The following is a 5,173-nucleotide window of genomic DNA, read 5'->3' on the forward strand; positions in this document are numbered from 1 at the left end:
TAAAAGCTCCGTAGCAGCCTCTGCTGGGTACGCCAGGTTCCCTGGTGCCCTGAGAGGGGAATGTCATGGGCCCGGCACAGCAGCTGGCGGCGATACTTCTGGGGTACCACCAGCTGCCTCCTGATCCCCCCTGACTCCATTTTCCCTGGGGGAGCCCATTCTCGGTACAGGAACCCCTTCTCCCACAGGAACCTTTTCCGGCCACCTCGTTCCATGGTCTGTACCGCATTGAGGTCGGCCAGGTCCCTTATCTTCCGCAAGGAGGGGTCTCTCTGTAACTCGGCCTGGAACTCAGCAGCTGGGACAGGGATGGCCACCTGCTCTTTCTCGCCCGCTGGGTCCGAAGCTGCAGCCTCCCTGAGCCGCGTCCCTGGGCGTTCCCTCCCCACCAGGTTAGGGTCCTGCGCCTCAGGCAAGGCACCCCCCCCAAGGCCAGGGCGCAGGGCCCCTCGCCGGCTCTGACTGCGGGTCACAACCAGTGCCTTTTGGGGGTTGCTTGGCCAGTTCTCCAGGTCCCCCCCCATCAATACCTCAGTGGGCAGATACGGGTGTACCCCCACATCCTTGGGGCCCTCCTTGGCCCCCCACTTCAGGTGTACCCTTGCCACGGGCACTTTGACTGGTGTTCCGCCCACCCCCGTCAGGGTCAGGTAGGAGTTGGGCACCACCTGATCTGGGGCCACCACCTCGGGCCGGGCCAGCGTCACCTCTGCGCCCGTATCCCAGTATCCATTGACCTTCCTCCCATCCACCTCCAGGGGAACAAGGTACTCTCTCCGGAGGGACAGCCCCGCGCCCACCGTATAAACCAAAAACCCTGAGTCTGGGGCATCCAGCCCCCTAGAGGAGCTGGCCTGGGGCCCTTCTCTCTCTTGAGCAGTTGATAAGCTGCCAGCCCCTCTTGCGTGAGAAGCCTGCCCCTCGTCCGTCTGGGCCTCTACCAAGTTAACCCTATGCGGGTTCGGTCTGCTCAGTCTGTCCTTGAGCTTGGGGCACTGGGCCCGAACGTGGCCTCTTCGGCCGCAGTAATAGCAGCTCATGTCCTGTGGGTCCCCTCGAGCCGGTCGGTTGTCCCTGACGCTGGGCATTCCCCGTGGGAGGGGATTCCCCATATTCCCTCTTTGGGAGGTCCCAGGGTGACTCTCTCTCTGCATCGCGGCGGGCCTGTTCCTTTGGGGCTCCTCCCTGCCACCCCCTGACCGGCTCTTTACAAACTCATCAGCCAGCTGCCCGGCGTGTCGCGGGTTCTCTGGCTTTCTGTCCACCAACCACAGCCTCAGGTCGGATGGGCACCGCTCATACAGTTGCTCCAGTACCAGCAGTTTAATCAGGTCCTCCTTCGTCTGGGCCCCACCCGCCCACTTGCTGGCGTATCTTTCCATGCGGACGGCTAGTTGCAGATATGAGATCTCAGGGGTTTTATCTTGACTCCGGAACCTTCCCCGGTACATCTCAGGAGTCAGCCCAAACTCACGTAGCAGGGCCTTTTTTAATAGTTCGTAGTCCCCTTTCTCTGCCTCTCCCAGTTGGCGGTACAATGCCACGGATTTGGGGTCCAGTAAGGGGGTAAGGACCCGGAGTCTGTCCGCGGGATCAACCCGGTGCAGCTCGCAGGCCGTCTCAAAGGCCTCCAGGAAGTCATCCATGTCCTCCCCCTCCTTGTATGGGGCCATGATGCACTTATCAAAGCTCCGTGCAGTCCTGGGTCCCCCCTCACTCACCGCAGCCGGGGGTTCGCTGCCCCTCAGTCTCGCCAGTTCCAGTTCATGCTGACGCTGTCTCTCATTCTCCTCCCGTTCACGCTGATGCTGTCTCTCTTTCTCCTCCCGTTCATGCTGTCTCTGTTGTTCACGATCCTCCAGCTCCCTCAGTTTTAGCTCTTTCTCCCATTCCAGCCAATTCCGCTCCCCGGATGCCGAACGTCGCCGGGAGGCTCCTCTGCTGGCCGGCGGGCTTCGCCGGGGGGACCCCCTGCTGGCCGGGGGGGTCACGGCGCCTTCGGTATTTGCTGGGCTCCTCCCCACCCTTCCCCTAGGCATAGGAAGGAGGGGTCTCGGGAAGCCCTCAGCAGCCGGCTGACCACTCCCAGCCGGGACAGACACTGGTGCCTGCGCTGCATTTGCCAGGCTGCTTCCCTGAGACACAGGGATCAGTTCATTCGCGCGATCTTCCGCCTCCAGCTGGGCAATGAGCTGTTCTTTGGTGAGCCTCCCAATGCGCAGCCGCCTCTGCTTGCACAGCTCCACCAGGTCGCTCTTAAGCCGCTTGGCATACATCTTCCTGCTGGCCACTCACCGGCCTGTGTGCTCACAGCTCCCCACAGTTCCCAGGGGGCCCCCTAGTGTGCCAGCCCTTCTCGAGGTCACCACCTCTCTGCCAGGGTCGAGCTGCAGACTCCTCCGCCCCTGGGACCACTCGCTGTGATCCCACGGGGGACCCTGTTACTGCAAAAGTCCTTCTCGCTGGTCACACACTCCCAGGGGTAATAACCGTCTCTCTCCCACTCTTCAGCAGGCCTGGTCCCCGTCAATCCCCCTTCGTTTTACTGCTCCCCAGTCACTTACTGCAGGAAGCGCCGTCCATGGGGTGCAGTAGATCCCACCGCTGCCACCAGTTGTCACGGAGTATTGGGGAACTCAGGGCCCTGCACCCCCGGCTTCCTGCGATTCACCATGACTCTCAGCCAGCCAGTAAAGCAGAAGGTTTATTTGGATGACAGGAACACAGTCCAAGACAGGTCTTGCAGGCACAGACAACAGGGCCCCCCCTCAGTTAGGTCCAGCTTGGGGTCCCAGGGCATCCCAGCCCCCCCCTTTGGGGGGTCAGAGCCATCTCTGCCTCCCAGCCATCTCTCCAGCCTCCTTCCAGCCTGCTTCCCACACTCTGCCTTCAGCGACCCCTCCCACAGCCTTTGTTCAGTTTCCCGGGCCCCGGAGTCATCTGACCTCCAACCCCCTCCTGGGTTCTCATGTTACAAGCTCAGGTATGTTCCCTTGGGCCGGCTCCCATCCCCCGATGCAGACCATCCTAGTCACACTCCCCTGTCAGCATTCACACACCCCAGCAAGAACAGTCCCAGTTCGTCACAGTGGGGTCGTGGTTAGAGCAGGGGGGTCTGGGAGCCAGGACTCCTGGGTTCTATCCCCGGCTCTGGGAAGGACTGTGGGGTCGTGGTTAGAGCAGGAGGCTGTGGGTCAGGACTCTACTCCCAGCTCTGCAACTGACCTAAAGGCCTCAGGTTCTCCCCCCGTAAAGCAAAAGGGACGTCGCTCACGGCGCCGGCGTGGGAGCTTTGACCCCCTCCCGGGAGCGATTTGTCTTTGTATTATGATTGTTCAGGTACAGCCCGCTGACCCCTCCCCCAGCCACGGACCAGGGCCCCACTGCGCTCGGCGCTGCACGTAAACCCTGCAGTCATTCCGTTCCCCTGCGCTCCCAGATTTGCCGAGGGCGAAGCCGGCAGCTGGAAATCGAGTCCAGGTAAAGTTCCACATTTCCCTCCCGAGCCTCCCCCCACCCCCGCCAAGTCTGGTGCTTTTACACCTCCGGCTTCCTGGTTCAAATCGCTTTTCTTCCCCCCCACCCCCACCCCCATGGGTGCCTGAAAGACCCACACAAAACAGCGAGGGCAGCGGTGAAACTGACACACAGCGCTGCCAAAATCCCCCCCCCCCCCCCGCCAGCTGGAAAAAGAGCTGATCCCTCCCCACACACACCGCCCCCCCACCCCGTGTCTGTCAGTTACAGGAATCCTCCGAGGGGCGCTTGCAGCAGGGGAAAGGAAAAACCCTTCATGCGAAGCTGTGCCGATTGCCCCACTCTGCCCTGCCGTCCGCAGACGCTGCCGGGGAAATCAGAACATCCCCGTGGGGCAGAGATCGCAGGGAGGGGGCCCCAGTCCTCAACCGGCCCTTAGCCAGCGGGCTGGAGGCTGTTCTCCCCTAGTTACAATGACCTCCCAGCACTGCTGAGGCCTTGTCGAGGGCTGAGGTGCTGCAGGCGAGTGGTTAGAGCTCTGCCTGTGGCGTCCGGACGCCTGGGTTCTCTTCTCCGCTCAGCGAAGGAGGTGTTGTCCCATGGTGAGTGCAGAGAACTGGCTGTCAGGACTCCTGGGTTCTATCCCTGACACTGGGAGGGGAGTGGGGTCAGTGGTTAGAGCAGGGGGGATGGGAGCGAGGACTCCTGGGTTCTGTCCCCGGCTCTGGGAGGGGAGGGGGGTCTAGTGGTTAGAGCAGGGGGATGGGAGCCAGGACTCCTGGGTTCTCTCCCCGGCTCTGAGAGGGGAGTGGGGTCAGTGGTTAGAGCAGGGGGATGGGAGCCAGGACTCCTGGGTTCTCTCCCCGGCTCTGGGAGGGGAGGGGGGTCTAGTGGTTAGAGCAGAGGGGATGGGAGCCAGGACTCCTGGGTTCTCTCCCCGGCTCTGGGAGGGAAGTGGGGTCTAGTGGTTAGAGCAGGGGGGCTGGGAGCAGGACACCTGGGTTGCAGCCAGCTGTCTCACCCCTCCTGAGGAGGACAGGCTGTCCCGTGACTGGTGTTGCTGCTGGTATTTACCGCCCTGGCCTTGGTTTGGGGATAAACAGGGCGTGTTTGTGTTCTTGTCTCCCGGGCTGATGCAGGACAGCGTGTGCCCGCCGGGGAGAGGCTGTGGGCACCGGCTCTTCCTTCCCATAGCCTGGGTGCGAAGGAACCCGGCCCAACCGTGCCCCGAGATGGGGGTAAATGCCCGGCTCTGCTGTTTGCCCCGGGGCAGAGGGGAGCTCACTGGGGGGGGGGGGCTGACTTGTGCCTTGGGGGGCACAGATGATGTAACCAGCCCCCCCCCCCACGCACACTCCTACGCGAACTCACAGCCGCTGGCACCCACGTGTGGGCTTTAAAAATACACGGCAGCAAAAATCCCCATGCGGGGGGGAAATGAACCCAGCCCCACCACCGCAGACTCAGCGAGACAGTCCCTGTCCCGAAGGGCCCCCACTCCGACCAGACGCTAGATGGGGAAACTGAGTCTGGCCCGAGGTCGCACAGCAAGTCCGGGGCCCAGCCAGGACTTGAACCCCGGTGTCCTGTATCCGAGCCCTGCCCCGCATGGGGTGGGCGGAGCGCCCCCGGGTGGCTGCCCCCTGCCCGCGCCAGGGCCTGTCTCCTGTCGCTGTCATGGAAAATTCTCTGCCAG

Source organism: Chrysemys picta, chromosome 17, assembly GCF_011386835.1.
Source record: "Chrysemys picta bellii isolate R12L10 chromosome 17, ASM1138683v2, whole genome shotgun sequence".
Classification (NCBI taxonomy): domain Eukaryota; kingdom Metazoa; phylum Chordata; order Testudines; family Emydidae; genus Chrysemys; species Chrysemys picta.